At 34.3% G+C, this 17,695-nt stretch overlaps 1 protein-coding gene and 1 long non-coding RNA gene across 5 annotated transcripts in view; one reads left to right on the top strand and one right to left on the bottom strand.

Annotated features, from left to right (window-relative positions):
• LOC105247912 (bifunctional heparan sulfate N-deacetylase/N-sulfotransferase) overlaps positions 1–17,695 on the top strand; it is a 209,188-nt gene that overhangs the window by 85,184 nt on the left and 106,309 nt on the right. The window contains exon 2 of the mRNA XM_011252374.3: positions 6,825–6,953. The gene's annotated coding sequence lies outside the window, so the exon portion shown is untranslated. The remainder of the gene's footprint in view (positions 1–6,824; positions 6,954–17,695) is intronic.
• LOC112638458 overlaps positions 1–17,695 on the bottom strand; it is a 118,882-nt gene that overhangs the window by 93,311 nt on the left and 7,876 nt on the right. For all 4 annotated transcript variants that reach the window (XR_003123008.1, XR_003123007.1, XR_003123009.1 and 1 more), the window contains exon 2: positions 3,292–3,334. This is a non-coding gene — a long non-coding RNA (uncharacterized LOC112638458). The remainder of the gene's footprint in view (positions 1–3,291; positions 3,335–17,695) is intronic.

Genomic DNA, 17,695 nt, shown 5'->3' with positions numbered 1-17,695 from the left:
AGACAAGTTGCGATCATAAAAGAGACATGTTGGGTCGATTTCAGAAAAACTATCACGACGCATAATTTTCTAATTAGTATTTTTCTTATCGCATACTAGGTGCAGTAAATATTTGCAATTCGCGCGTACGAGCAGACACGAAGTGCGAGGGATTAAGGCAAATTGGAAATTATATTAGCCCGGAGGAAACGCCGGGGTTCTGACATAAAAGCTAAAAGCTCTCTGGGAAAAATATAAGTAAATCTCACCGGCATGTTTCACCGTAGAAATTAACGAGGCTTCTTCTTCCACGGCTTGAATGCTCTCTCTTCCTACCGTAGCATCCATGTAAACGTATGTACTTATTTACACTTCAACACTTTGAGCTGGACTGTATATGTATACTATATGTGTGTATAATTGATTTGCATACGAATGATTAAACATATAGATATTTATGTTTAATCATTCGTATGCAAATCAATTATACACACATATAGTATACATATACATTTATGTAGGCGTACAACGCCTTTCATACGAATATATGTTTAAATGCAATGCGCGCAGTTTGCTTATGTGTGCGTTGGAGCGAATACTTCTAACTAGTATCCGGTTACATTTTCGCATATGATACACACGAGAGCATCCCGTACCGACAAGTAAACACCACCGAAGCGCGCCGAAACAACGGCTTTCTCAGGGAGAACTATACGCGCGGCACACCACTTATAACACGAGTAGAAGGGAGTAGCAGAGGAGAGCAATTACGAACATCTGCTCTCGAATCTACGTACACACATAGCGCGGCGAGTTCCATACTGGCTTTCATAAGCTCGACTTTAATCCTTAAACGCGTCCCGTCTCTCGTCAGCACCGGTAATACCCGTTAACGTATATCCGGAGATCGTTAGACGCGACGACGAGGCGTTGCCGTGAAAGTTAAGACACGATTTGCGAACTTTTTGCGTGTCAAATTGGTTGACGCTTTGTTCACTACTTGTGTGACCTCTACTAAAATATTGAATGTAAAAGACAACAGGATATCGATCAGCAATAAAATTAACTAAAATGTATAAAACGATTTGTTTTGCATTCGCATTCATTTGCATAATAATTTATCGCTTTCGGGCGTGATATCTTTTTTATTTTTTGAAGTAATACTAAATATTCTGTTTTTCATTATACAAAAGTTTTTGTATAATGTATTCGTTTATTTATATGAAAGTGCAATGAATATGAACTATTTAACCTAATTACTAATGTGTGAAATAGAAATATTATTATAATTAATTTACGCTAGCAATAAGAATAATTTGAAACTATACTAAATCATCCAAATGCATATATTATGCTATTATAATTAATAATAGATAATTAATAATGCAAAGTAATCAATAATAATTTATGACTGTGATCTATAATGTAATGCTATTTCTGCAAATGGGTCACGGTTTTGTAACTATAGTATGTGCTAAAACAAGAAAATGAATTGAAAGAGATATAATATTATGATCCTTTGAAAGGGCTAAAGGAGCTTTGTAAACGGTTTTCAAATTCCTCTCGAGATAAACATAATTCGCATAACAATACGCGCCATGATTAATCAACGTCACTTCGTTAGGACGATTGCACAAGCTGACTGTGACCCTCCGCATTCCGAAATCATGAGAATTACACAAGCATTTAGGTATTCTTGTTACAGTACAATGTTGCGTATGTCACGCGTTAAATACACGTCTATTTCTTGATAAATAATTATATTCTGGATGAGTAATAAACAAATAATTTAGTAACAGTGTTAAGTAATTAATTAATTTTCACACGAGATATCAAAGCTAATATTATCATTCAAAGCTAATACTATCATTTTATTTTAATAAATTATGCAAGATATTTCTTTTCATATACGCGAAATAAATATTTCAGACAAAAAAAATCTTGTGTTGCTCCTTAATAATACATGAAATTTTTAATCGCCTCTAGGAATATCAACTTCGCATAAATTATTCGCGGCGCCTTCTAAAACAACATTTCTCATAATGCAAGCGCTATATGCGGCAAACATCCAGCCAGCAGTTTCTTGCGTCAGTTTGCACATATTAGCGTGGCTTTTGTCCCCTGCGGTTGGTTGAATACACCAACGAGATAGACATGCTGCGAATGGGCGGGCAAGCTGCTTTGATACTCTAACAAGCGCGAACAGCGCCTCTGATTTATGTGTATTATACCTATTTACATAATGTTGACTCTTTGTATTCTAAATAAGATAAAATTACGATGAAAAGAATATACTTGACACTTGTCACAACTAATATATATATATATATATATATATATATATATATATATATATATATTAATTAATTTTATCACCGACGATCGATATCCTGTTATTCTGTATATTCAATACATATATATAGTAGTTGCCACATAATTACATTGTCAAATTCGATATTAGATATAGATACAATCTGGCAATAAAATAATTATTAGAACTGTAATTACAGAACAATCTGACATAGCCAAAAGTCAGTTGTAGTATTGTACTTATTGTTAGCTATAGCATTTGTATTATAAATATAAGACGTAATAAAAATAACTTTATTTATTGCTATAATTCGCGTTGGATAATATAATGTAATAATTATTCGCGTATCGTTACTTTTCCCCAAATATGTATATATATTAATTCTAGAAGTTATATATACGTCAGAAATTAATCTCGGATAACTTTCATCGTTGATGTTGCATCATACCGTTACATATTCCGCCCTCGTCAAGGAGATAACACAATTATATCTTAATTACACTATGCGTTCCCAAGAAAAGCCAGTTGATCGCTAAACTACTACTGCTAACCTCGTTTCCATAATACAGTAGTTATGCACACCGCAAGCGTTATATACATGCGCAAGCATTAATCTTCTTGTAGCAAAATAATAGCAACTGATATCAGCTTTAGATATATACATACATGAAGTATCTCGCAATTAATACACGTCAATCTTTCAAGAGCGTAATTGCTCAAAACTTTTTCATGGCATATATACTTTTCATTTAATTAAAAAAAATCTTTCTAAAAAGAAATAAAAAAAAACATTCAAGAATATAAAAAGTATTCAAATTTTTGTATAGAACAAATAAAAGTTAAAAATTTTTTAAAATACTATATACGATGTATGTATATATATATATATATATATATATATATATATATATATATATAAAACCATCAGAAAAAAAAAATATATATATATATATATTTTTTTTCTGACTGTTTTATCATAAAATAAAAAGTTTTTCACTCACCAATCGATGTACAATAGTAGAATTGATTTTCGTAGATATTGATCTGTAACATATAAATTTAAAATGCAAATTATAATAATATTTAAAATAATTAATATATTAAAATATTATTAAATTCATAAAATTCGATGTATACAATAATAAACAAATATATATTTGATGAAATACAAATATATATATTTTATGGAATAACGATATTTGTCAAAAAAAAGTATTCTTTTTAAATATAAGCTTTTATTTTTCTTATTTTTTATTCAAAGGATCCAAATAAACAAGTAATAGGTTAATAAAAAATAATATAAATATTGTTTTTAAAGTTGTTCCACCGTTGCCTGATGTCTCTCCTCCTTTCAGGCTATTGCATTTATTCGCAAAAACACGAACCGTCCACGGTGAAAATAAACGCGCGATACCTTGTACTCTCGAATTAATCAAGACTCGACGAACCATTTATCTTTTAACTAACGTCCGCTTCATTTTCTAACGCGCAATTTTATCCGCGATCGTGAATAAACGAATCAATTCCGTTTCGCAAACGATTGCATTCCAAATCAACGAATCGAAATAACAACGATAATGTCGAGTAAAAATTAAGCTCGAAGCAAGACAAGATCTAATCGATCAATAAGATTGATACGAATGAGATTTATTCCGAGATTCTCGTTTCCTTATTCGTATCTTACAATTATATCGACTTGAACTCAATTAAGTACGACTCGTTATGAAACATTAAGGTACTTTAACACAGAAGATATCATACGGCAGACATGATAAGAGAAAGTACTTATTTCCGCGATGCTAACAATTTAAGCAATCTAGGGAATGGGAGGCCAATCTCTCGTGCAAAATCGGACTAAGTTGCACCAGTCAACCTATCAACGCGATTCATATGAGATATTACGGCATATAAAAGTCATCACTACAAGTAATATCATATGACAAGATAGACGGAACGAGAGGAGACCCATTAACGACGATTCCATAATCGACCGATTCGGGTCGAGCTGCTTGTCAGAGCAGAACGTGCTCTCATTGACCGTTCCGCAGCAAGGTCTCAATGAGATATCTCACTCCATGGCATCGGAAGAGCGATCATCGGCGATAATCATAAACGCGAAGAGGGATATTGATAAAATAAGTTTTATAAGCCTTAAAAAACCATTTACGTGCTCAACTTTCCCTTCAGGATAAACCTTCGCTAAGCCTTTTCGCCAACTTTAAGATTTATCCGATAAATCTCATTGATAAAAAAAATTTTACACGTGCATATGCATACGAAAATAAAACTTAAAATAAGAAAAATGATTATTTTTTTATTTCGAGATCTCGAGAATGATTGGATCAATTTTATTCTGATCGCAATTTAAGGTTTATATCAAAATCATATCAAAAAATTGCTATTAGATTTTTATTACACGACGACTCTAGTTATAAAGATATTTGAATACACTGCACATGCTTTTGATATAAAAATTCCAAATAAGCTATTTGATGATATATCGTGAACATGATTACGGCCAGTGGTTTTTTTTTATATACTTGACGTTGTGACATCGTGACAAACAGAAATAATAAAAAAGAAGTAGGAAATAAAAAACATATCTTAAGAAAATCCGTAGAAAATTTTTCATGTAAATCTTATGCACATAAAAAATTCTACTTTATGGAAAGATATTTTACAGTCAATAGTTCTATCGCTGATTTTATTCAATACTATAAGATACGAATGTTCTGTCACCGTTTATGATAAGAAATTGCATATCCATAATTTCGTCAAATGTCATTTCACCTTATGTAGCGGGACTTAACCTTGATGTACGCTAAGCCTGAATATCTATGGAAGCTTTGTATGCTGGAAGGTGACAATAATGTGCAGCCGATAGTGTGAGAGGGGGATCGAGCATCCTGTTCGAAAACCGATAAACCGGAGGGTGAAACTATCGCCTCTTTCTCACCGTCTGCTGGAGGCTCGACATCGCTGTACCGTTCTTAACTTCCTTTCCGTTCTTTCTTCCTGCTTCGCTTTTTTCACCTACGGTGCCGCGCAACATCTATTTACCATAAAATAGAGTTTCCAGCTCTCTAGGCAGCTAGACTTGCATTTACCGCCGCGCCGTTTATTTCTTCCCCTTCTTATCGTGCAACGAGCGACATACGGAAAAAGTTCCAGACGTGCAATGTGGATGAAAAATCTCTAGTATATCTGACATTAACTGCACGCCAAATACAATTCGCCAATTGAACGAACATTTTCGAAGCTAACTAAACAAGTACATTGAAATTTTTTTATTTCTTTACTTTCGATTTTTTTTGCAAAAACTCGAACAGAATGAAAAGTAAAAATACTTGTTCGCTTAATCACTATCTTATATCTTGTTTTAAATTATATTTTGACAATCTCTCTATGCTTATTAAATTATTCAATTTGACCAGCGAGATTTGAATTTAATATTAATTATCGTTTCTCTAGAGTCTGCTTCTGAACAATCACTCTATAATTTAATTTCATTACATTTATGAAAAGTTTTCAAATAATAATCTCTTATCTCTTTTTTTCAATTATGTAAAGAAAATATAATGTATGTGCTTCTATGAAAATATCATACATTTTTTTATCATTACCCGGCGGTAATTATAATAGACCATTGCTAGCAGCAAATAGATCTTTCTATAAAATAATTTTCGATATGCGAATTGTTACTTTCATCGATTTTTGTCAATAGATATTTATCGATAAAAAATTATACATTCTGAGTATACAAACAAAATCCTTGCTACATATTCACTCGAAAATTTAGAAAAATTTGCATACAATAGTGATGCAAAATGTCTCGTAAGGCGGATTCGAAACTATGTAAGAAGAAATATATTTTTCGAACTTGGAAGGCGCGATTTGGATGCAATCTTGTATCAAGACTCATAAATATCTTTTCCCCGAGATCTGTGCGACGATAAATGCATTACTCTGAAGGCACGAAAACTTTCAGAACATACTACTACGTATATAGTTTTCTTCGACTTTCCACATTCGAAACAGTTACGATCGTCGAAGAAATATAAATCTGCGTATTATATTAAATATGTATCGAAAGTCTAGTTTTAAACAATTTCTTGCTTCTTGTTCATATTCCTTCTTTCTTTTTTTTAATTATACATAGGAAATATTATATATACTTTTATAATATAATTACACATTTCAAATTATTATCTTGCGTAAATCGTGAATAAATTTAATAGAGAACTGTCAGTAGTAAATAAATTTTTTTGAAAGAACATTATTCTTTCAAAAAATACAAATTTATTTAATTCTCTGAATTTCACAAATAACATTTTATTGTCGCTCAAACTTAGCACTAATAATATTCTTCTTTAAATAACTCTTTAAAACTTTTATAAAAAGTAAAATATTAATATATATGGCTAATATATAAAAGTGTGTCTATTGTATAATAATTGTAAATATTTATTAATCATATTGATTATCATTTTTATATTCATTATCATTTGTAATTTATGCGTTGAATTTCTTTTAGCATTATGCCGCACGATGCTGATGTCACCAATGCATAGCGCGATTACGTCCGTGGAAAAAGAAGAGTTTCCACTTTAGAGTTTGATCTTCACGAGAAGCGTGTAATTCATTGTGTAAGCACGTCGACGAGGTAAGTCAACTAAACACGAACAGATCTACAATATACGCGACAGTCGTGCTAAACGTGAATTGGGACACGACACTTTTTCCGTTCTAGAAGCCTCGAAAATGAAAAAGAATATATTTAGTCACGTACTTACTACGAGAGGGGTTGAATAGCTAGCTCGTGGGATGGAGACTGCGATTCTACTAGAAAATTCACGATCGTGCAGTCGTTGTTTATTCGGTTTCGAGAGTGAAGAGAATACGCTTCGCAATGAGCTGGAACGGATTTCCTACCATATATATCGATACATCGACAGAGATAAAATCGCACAAAACGGATACTAAAAAACATACGCCAACATAAGTTTGTTTATAAACTGACAAGATCGATACTAATTTATTGAATTTATTATGCATCGAAAGATTTTTTTAATAAATCGCATATAAAGCGGATTATCGAGTCTAGTATCACGCAAACTCCATTTAAAGAACACTATATATGTACGTATTGTATATGTATGAGAGAGATTTCAATTTATCGTTACCAGGATTACGTGTCCGCACTCGTGCACCATTGTTTACAATTTGCCAGTAACGCGTTGAAAATAAATTTTTGCAACCACAATCTCCGCAGAAAATATCAACAACATCAGAGTAAAAGGCGAAATAAATAGTATTACACATTTTAAAGTGTTTGTCGCCACGACGAGAAATCTACCTCGAGTAATAAATCACGAGAGAGCTACATTTATCGTGAGCTGTTGTATTTATCAACTTGCCCAGTTGCAAATTACATCGCAATGATAAACATTGCGGAATAACTGTTTTTAAGTGGACATTTCCCGTTATTATAATCGGTCTTTTGTTTATTCGTAGGATTTGTTATCCAATTAAATCGCATATAATGAAATTATAAGAAAAAAAATTGTGATTTCGCTCCGCTATTTTTCTCATCTACGCTTTTTCAGGGGAGTAAGAGAGGCATTCAAATTAAAACTCTCGAATTGAGATTTATATATTTACTTGATATAAAACCAAGCTAAGAAGGGTATAAAGGATTAAATTAAAGGTCTCGAATTAAGATGTTTAAAAAAACCCGTATTAAACTAGAATATTATTAATCGTGTAAATATTTAATCTCGCGATGCAAAATAATATATGAAATTCTATGACAACAAAAATGGAAGATAAATTATTTGATAACAATCGCTGGAACAAAATGCAACCTGTAAGCGCCGTTCGGATGGTGTTTGCGATTATATCGCGTGCCCAAAAAAATTCCGCTTGTCGTAAAATTGAATTTCTGCTAGTCAGCATCGACTCAAAACGAACTAACAGCACGCGAGATTGCATTTACCGGCGTTCGAAAGCGGCTACGCCACATTGGCAGAAATTTCGGTCAGAATTTCGATTGTGCAGCGAAATAGTTTGAATTCGAACGGTGCTATTATGCACATGCTTCCAGCTGCTAAATGCGCGCGAATACCAACGTAAAGTTTAACTCGAAACAGTAAACAGAGCTAAGCTTCTTACGAGCATAAATTCGGCTGTATTATGTATTAAACAAAGCAAAATAGCTTAACATTGAATATCCATCATAAACAACAAATAAAATATGTTACAACCCGATCGCTTTTCAAATATTATTTTTATTTTTACGCAACGTCGATAACCGCTAAATCCGTTTTTATTTTCAAAAAATTTGCCATCGCGCCAAAAAAAAAATACGTTCAAAATGAAAATTCTGATCTTCGTCATGTAATTCTCATCCAAGCTCGTTTAATTACTGCACGTTTATTCTACGGATAAAATTTGTTCACGATAAAATTTTCAAAGTTTTACTTTACCAAGTACGCTTCGCTTCTTTTTTTATTAAAATCATGTCAGAAATAAGAATAATCAAACCCTTTTGTTACAATTTACGATAAGATATATTCTATATTAGAAAGAAACTCTAACTCCAATAGTCGTTTCCAGCCAAAGCCCGGGTTACTTTCCTATCGGTAGGACTTTTGAAAGACGGGTGCTTTCAACTATATGAGCGATTTAGTCTCCCGAGCACGTATCAGTGTCGCGCTTGTCTATGGAAAGGGCGACGCATGTATGCACAATGCACCGATGCACCGATGTGCATCGCACATTCACCCTTTCCTTAGACTTCTCCTCCGGCTCCTGCACCTCGCAGTGCTCCAGAATATATTCTTTAGCCTCTCAGCATTTCTGCTTTCTTTTTTGCACGGATTTTGCTCGAAACTAGCGATATAATAGCGAAACTACCTATGTATTTCGGTCGCCAATCTATCGAATAGAATTGGGGTTGATAATGATTGAAAGGGAGAACTTGATGGAGGGGAAACGAGATCCGTAAGACGACGTATACAGCTCCGGTCGCTGCCGTGAATTAACTGGGTGCAGCTGTTCCCTGTTTTAGCTCTACCAGCGACAGGAAGAGTAAAAGCGTGAGAGGTTGTGAGTGATCAAGGACGTGGGGCGCTAAAAACGAGTGCGTCCTCGACGCGATATAATTTCTTCGGGCCGCAACGAGACTCGGTAATGAGTTGTTATTCGAAACATAGAACTACACACATTGTGAGAGCGACGACTTTAACGACCACCATAAGTTCCCTCAGAACCGTGGCAAAGGATGGAAGGAAAATATTGCTGTTGGTTGTAACTTATTTGGCTCGTTATTTACGGCAACGTAAAATTTATAATAGCCAATTATATACGTGCGGTAAGTTATAAATATGTTTAAAGATATAACAAAATTTACATTACATTAATGAACTATGTTTGTGAAAGAGATTTTATTCAACAGAGATAATTATTATTTTGGAATCGTACTTCATGCAATTATATTAATTTTATATCATAACAATCATGTCAGATAATTTTAATAATAGTTTAATTTAATTAATGTTTACTTGGCCACCTTCTAATTTTACTTCCAAAAAAGACATGCAGGAATAACTAAGAGGTTAACTAAGATTAACATAAGAATAAACTAAACTAAATTCTTACTAAAGTACTTTTTGCGTGAAATTGCGTGAAATTATATTCATCAGCGACAGTCACTGATATAGCTTTATTTATGTAACGCGATAAATAATGTCGCTATCTGGTAGTTACTGGAATCATGCGACCGACGCATGCAAAAATACGCAATTAAATTAAAATAAAGCGTGAGGCGTAAAATTGCAAGATTATCGCCTGCAGTTGCGATCGATGATGGTCTGTTGCCTGGCACATGGGCGAGCGTGTCGGCGATAATGTTTGTAATTAGGCGATGTTATAAGGTGCGGAACGGACAGACAATTTGTGTCGCGGGTTGACCAGAAATTCGGCAAGTAAGTTATCGACTCGTAGATTATCGGACTGACGTGTTCCGCATGCCGAGAAGTCCCCGACTTACCCACTCGGGTTATTGGACATTCCTTATCGCTCTCACGTCCGTTGCAAATTCTGGGACCGCGCGGTCTAAAGCTACTGATTGTCCGATTAATTTCATTATACATTTTGTCTAACAATTTTATTGCGCTACCGTGAGAGAAATAATTATTCCGCGGTAGAGCTATTTTTGCAAAATTGAGCTCTGTCGTTCCCTTTTCTTTATCGGGCGAAAATTGAGAAGATAATCTTTCTTTACAGAAGACACATAATAATATATATTATTATAAAATAATATTAAACAATATTATTATGAAGTGAAATATATATTTCCACTGTGATATATTTGTTTTAAATACGATTCGATAATGTAATAAGGTCTATAATTCATAGAAGATACATATCGTTCAAAAAATACTTAAAAATTTTTTAAAATTAAAAAAAAAGTATATATTGCAAATAAAATATCGAAAAATATATTAAGGAATATAAATTTTATTTTTATAGAAAAAAATGCATAATATAGCTATTTAATAATATTGTTTAAATATGTTTATAGCAAGTACTGCACGTTTATCGTATACACGAAAAAATTGCGTTGTGCGAAATTCCACGCCCTATTCCCGAAAGGTTGTCGAATCTATCGAGATATCGATTCTCCTAGAGGGGCACAAGAGAGTTCTTAAACTCGTAGCACCATGGGGGATTCTAGAGAGCCTTTCGAAGTCTCAAGACGCACGTATCGTCCGAAACGCACAGAGAAGATAGGACTCGAAGTGTACACCTTTTCTTGCCAGCAGCAAGATTTTTCTCCCAGGCCAATGACACAAGACCAATACAATTTTGCCGAACTGTTTTCTGCACAATTTTGCAGATTGTGCGAAAGACGAAGTAATATTGGAACAACGATCTGAACCAAGAAATTTCTTTGCATGGGGAACATACCCTTTCGGAATATACTACGACAAACATCGTACGTATATGTGTTTATACATACATATGGATACACACACTTTTCTTTAATACCGTTTACCCAAGTCTAATTAGTAAAAGAGGTCGGTACCGATGTTATGGATAAGCGATTATGAGCTAAGACAAAGAGATCGCGAAGTGGCTGTCAGTGGCAGCTTTTGTCCGCGCAGCCACTATTCAAGGCATTCGCGCTTTGTCTACCATTCATCTCTCCATTAGTGATCGTATCCCCATGATGCCGAACAAACGAAAAGTGCAGATGAGTCACACTTCCAGAAAAGCAAAGTGCATTGCCATTAGGAGAATCTGTCTCCACATTCACTTTTTGATTAGGCTTTATTTAATACCGTAATTAAGCATATTATGTGTCTATATATATATGTGTGTAATGCTTATGTATATACAATAAGATAAAAAAATTTTTTAAATATAATATTGTATAATGTATTTTAATTAATTAAAATCAATATATTATTTTTTAACACATATGCACTTTATTATTTTGAATATTATTAAAATTATTAACTCGTTAATATATATATATATATATATATATACATATATTCCTGAATTAATAATTTTCATAGTATATTCAAAGTAATAAAGTATATATGTGTTAAAAAATAATAAAAATAATATATTGATTTTAATTAATTAAAATACATTATACAATATTATAGTATTTTTAAAATTTATATCTCACGATTATGGTCTCACAAAAAGTATAGTGCAATATTCAATGTTCGCGGTTCGATGCTATGGTAACTATTTAGCAATTTAATTTCTTTTGGAGCCGCGAGAATATTCGCTGCACGATTTAAAATCGGCAGAACGCATCCGAGAGAAATTACGACGACGGAGCACGTCGCGGCGAACTCGCACGTTCAACGTTTATATGTCAGCCCGTGTCTGGATTAATTTAATGAACCGCGATGTTTGCACGCATGCCTACGTGCATTTAATACCGATTTCCCGATGTTAAAAAGAGAAAAAAAATCGCGGCAACCAATAATTCGCCGAGATATATATACGCGCATACACATACATAGCTCTTTCTCTCTTTCTCTCTCTTTCTCGTTCCGCGTGCGATACACGCACCCACGTTCCACTACACGTTTGCAGCACTGTCGTATGACGATTATCAGATTTATAGTTTGCTCGCGGGCGGAATCGTTCGGGCGGGTAACGTCACATCGAGCGGGGAAAGGATATTTAGACGTATACCAGCACGAAACGCGACGGCGGTAAAATGAAATATTTGCCGATATCGAATCGCGCGAACGCGCCGCCCTCCGGATTTATAAAATATAAATATCCATCCTTTCTCTCTCTTTCTCTCTCTTTTTCGCTCTCACAGACGCTGATTGAATTAATCATTTCTTCAAATCATCCACGAGTTGGTGATTTATATCTAATAGATCGTAAATAGTACGCCCCAGAATTTGATATGAATATGTAAATAGTATTGTGAGTTGCGACTTTTATATCACTTTTTTTTATTATTTATATTTTTTATAACAGGAATATTGTCGGCGTTAAATAACGAACAGTTCGAACAACATATCGATAAATCTCGTGAATGTATGTATATTGAACGAGGCTTGTGCACAAGCATGAGCGCTTTCTCATTACTTCCATGAGATTGCCGGTCGTTCCTTTACGTGACTACTATTCCTAAAAACAACAAAAAAGAAAAAAAAAAGAAATAGGACCGTCTTACGAGAGAACGCAATTTGCCTCTTACAATCAATCTCACGAGTTGCCGGAAGGCTTGTTTTCCAAGAGATTGCATGCGACGAACAGCTGTGATGAGTTTGCTTTTCGCTATAGAGATGGCGAATATCACAGCCGGAGTCAACCATTCTGCGGAATAAATACGAACATAGATATAACACTGTAGGGACAGTTACGCGGCGGAGAACAGGAAAGTTACGAGAGAGAAAAAAAAGAGAAACTGGGAAAATGTGCAAAAGCACGCTCATATGCGGTCCGACTGGCCTGTTAACTTATCTAAATGTCTAAATGTAGCATCGTTGGCCAGAAGAGGCGTTAACTTTATCGGAACTCGTTTTAATAAAACTGGAACGCGACATGCCGTGCCATTAACCGCGTTTGCAAAACTGAGAATTGGACGAGAATTAGGCAGCGTTAATTTAGAGTTAGATTACGAAGCCGTGTGAAGCCAGAGGCCTCTATAACGTGACGACGCACGTTTTCCAGCCGAGAATTATGCCGATCGTAAAAACTATTATCCTTGTTATTACCAAGTCTTATTCGTTACTGCATTTAAGATCCTTTAACGCGAAAGGGGACTGGAATAAAAATAGAAAATTAAAAATTTTATTCGTCCAATTTCCAAATTAAAATGCATATGTCTGTTTAAGTATATACTTATAAATTGTTGTGCGCGCAAACTGTTCTTACATTTCTTTTCTTTTTCGTGCAAATATGTGACACATTTATATTACATTTTAATTTTCTCGTAGACATGCTGTATTTGTATGCTGAACGTAAATATTTTTGTATGTTTCACCACAGCACTGCTGTAAGCTAATTTCGCGCAAGTCACGAGATTTCGTGGAAATTTACTAGATTAATTTAAGTATTATATCGCAACGTCTGTGTCTCATAGAGAGAAGAAGGGCATTGTCCTTGCTGGAAACAGCAAAGTTACTACGGAAACGAAGAAACGGGCCAAGGAAAGAAGAGCAGGAACGAAACAAGAAAACTCCATTACGTTATGAAGCTGCCCTGTCTGTTTCATAGAACGATATTTCTGCCATACGAAAGCCATATCTATGCCTTGTATTATCGTACGCTAATTATCCGCATGCAACTTTATTTTCATCATTTCCTTACGGAACTTCTCTCCGTGGGACTTTTGCTCGCTTTGAATCGATATCGAGATTATCTTGCAAATTATAAAATAAATATAACATCCTGATTTATATTATAAAGCTTGAAAATTGCGTGCTAAAATTAATGTGCTATTACAGAATGGTAGTCGGCTCATGAAATTCGTGAAGCATTACAAACTTGGTCTGCCCGAGCTCAATTACGCTGATGAATTACGCATACCCATCCTCCAACGCGGACTGGAGAATGAATTCATCTTCATCATATTCGTTGGCATATGTATCTACCGAATAAAGTGGCATTTTACTAGCTAACACCGCTCGAAAATCTCGTCGCTCAATAAAGTAGGGAGACTATGTTATTATATAATTGAGTGTAAACGGAATAAAAATATAATCACACAAACATAGAGATATCGAAATGAATAGAGCCGCCATATTGTAGATCTATACTCTACAGGATGTTTCATAAGTGGTGGGCAAAATTTCGGGAATGGATTCCTCATGCTGAGAGAAGAAAAAAAAGTTAATTAACATAGGTCCGGAAATGATTAGTTTTTGAGTTATTTAAGATTTTTGTATACAAAATTGTCTCATTTCTCGTCTTAGAAGTCCGTTTACAGGCATCAACAATGTTTTTCAAGTTCGGCGGCCTGAAAAACATTGTTGATGCCTGTAAAAGGACTTCTGAAATTATCTTTATTTATTATATGCCAATCTTTTCGCATTTTTTCAATTTTATTTCACTTGTAATGCCTTTAACAATATTTGACGAATAAGTTAACTGCTCTGTCTTTCTCTATTTTTGTATTACTTTTTTCTGCACTGGCCGCATTGCGAATAATTTAAAAAAAAAACAAATACAATGGTGTGTGTGTTGGAATATATTTCCGCCTAGTTCTTGATATTTTCTTGCGACTGTTACTGAACCTAATTAAAGCTGACGACCCACTCGTTTTATTGGGCGAAGCAAAAGGCGCCAACGCCTAAAGTCGCAAGGCGCAAAACTCATTGCGAGAACAACAGCTGCAGTGGCAAAGCTTGATGAGAAATTCCGGAATGGGAACAATCGACTCTATTTCGGAAGAGTCCCCGATCTCGGAAAAATGCGCTAAATAAAAGTAACGCGTGAGTACACGAAGAAATATACGGAAAATGTACGGAAAAGAACTTTATCGATACCCCTCCTCCCGCTGGCGATGCACAATATCCGCTTTGACGCCGGAGTACCACGACGATCGTGTCTCGCATCGTTGTCGCGGGATGCATCGAATTTTGCAACTGGAGAAAACTCCACAGAATTTCATAATACGCCGCGTGAAAATTTCAACGCCGTCGCTGCTCTTGCCGTAAAGAACCAGGTGCGTTCAACTTTGTATTACAACTAAATGGAGAATTTCATACTGTCGAGAGGCCAAAGCGCATGGACCCCAGGTATGTTGCATCTGCCTTTCTTCTTCCGCCCGTTTTTTCCGCGAGAAAAAATAGAAACATATTGAGAACTGTTTTTAGAAGTTTTTATAATATGCGACGAACATACTCAGCATTAATTACGCGATCTAAACATCCCACGAATATACGTGAGAAAAATAAGCTGACATTTGAAAATACAGTATCGTTAAGTGTAATTAAAAATTTTCAGAAAAAAATCCTGTTACAATTCTATTTAGCATTGATATGATTTCGCGTTGAAATAACTTTATACGATTAAAAAACGTTGCCTAAAAGAAAAAAGTAGACGACATAACCACAGTTACAAATAAATAAACTAAAAAATTTGAAATATGCTACCGACAGAATATACAAAACAAATTTTACCTTGGCGTATGATTTCTTCTATGTTTTGGAATGATGTAAAATTTCTAGCACAATGCACGGGGCGATCAATATAGTTGCTAAGAGCTTATAGATAGAATGCTTTAATTACTAAAATGGAGTATAAAAAAAAAAACAAAAAAAATATTTTTATGTTTTATGCAAATAATTGTTTATATTCTAGCTTTTTTAATTAAAAAATCATTTTACGTACGTACAATTATATTTGCTTATCAAAAATTCAATTTTTAGTTACATAATAATAATCGATAATGTATAAAAATATAATAAAAAAAGTAAAAATATAAAAATGTAAAAATGATTCAAATCAAATAAGAAGCAAAAGAAGGCTAGGACGCAGGTAATAGTGCGTAATACTAATAATATATTATGATAGAAATTTTGTAAAATTATTTATCTTACATACAATAAGAAGCGCAAAATATATGTTTAAAATGTACTGTCGACGTTTTGATCCTGCTCTGGTCCTTTTCAAAGTCAAATAGGAAAAACTTAATATTATAAAATTACATAATATGTATATATAATATTATGTTTTTCCTATTTGACTTTGAAAAGGATCCAGAGCAGGGTCAAAACATCATCGACAGTACAATTTAAATATATATTTTTGTGCGCTTCTTATAAATTCCTAACCTTCTCTTTTACTTTTCTTATAAAAATATAATACAATTCATAAAAATAATAAATATGAAAATATATTATGAAAGAAATAGTTCCGGCGAATCAATTAAATAATAACCCAATTAATTCAATATTCGCCGTATATTAACGCAACGCTATTTTTTTCATTTAAAAACAATGCAAATTATACGCGTTACTAATTAAACTATATGATATTTATATAATAAAATCTATAAAATGTAAAATGCTCGTGAAATATAAAGATCTACGTGGCACTATTTTGCTTTAATGAGAAACATAGAATCAAAAATAAATCATAGAATCGGAATTGGATTGGTAAGTTGGAAGATCCATAAGCAACGAATGGAGCAATCGTTGAAAAACTTTTCGAATTAAGATAATATGTGTGCGCAGTCTAGAATATTATACGATCTAACTTGGACCATTAATTTCCAATGTCAGATTTGCGCCGAGCGTGCACGTATTTCTGGTCCTAGATACTTCTTCATCGACAAAAAAAATCCGAGTCGTAACAATAATAACGCCAAAAGAAACCGATACCTTAAGCAAAAATCAGTTACCGATATATTCGGAAATCCGGTATGTTATGTTCCTATTTGCGTTTTGCGAGCGTCGACAGTTTAGATGGAACAATATATATCTACTATTCCTGTGAAATTCTCGATTCTGGAGAAATCGGACATCCGTGGCATATCAATGAGAAAGAGAGAGAGAGAGAGAGAGAGAGAGAGAGAGAGAGAAAGATAGAAAACACTGGTCACCGCGCGGCCAATTTCATTCCGCCCCAGATCGTCGTGACTTTTGTACGGACACGCGTAGACCGACCTAATTTCGCACGCCCCAGGAAAACGATCGTCCGTGGCCAATTCCATGAACGACCGGTACTGCATCACCAGCTACTGGTAATATCGCTTTCAGTGGTGGAAACGCGGTTCGATTACCCTCCTCGTCGACGAGAAACGACGCGGTACAAATCCTCCACCGGATGGTGTGAGGCGGAAATGATCGTACGTGTGGCGGACTCGTGCGAACAGCATCGGGGGTCGTCGAAGAAGCACCTACTGATTCCCTA

This window comes from Camponotus floridanus, unplaced genomic scaffold, assembly GCF_003227725.1.
Source record: "Camponotus floridanus strain SB8 unplaced genomic scaffold, Cflo_v7.5 scaffold30, whole genome shotgun sequence".
NCBI lineage: Eukaryota > Metazoa > Arthropoda > Insecta > Hymenoptera > Formicidae > Camponotus > Camponotus floridanus.
The sequence above is the reverse complement of the archived record's forward strand: the minus strand, read 5'-3'. Positions and strand labels throughout refer to the sequence as shown.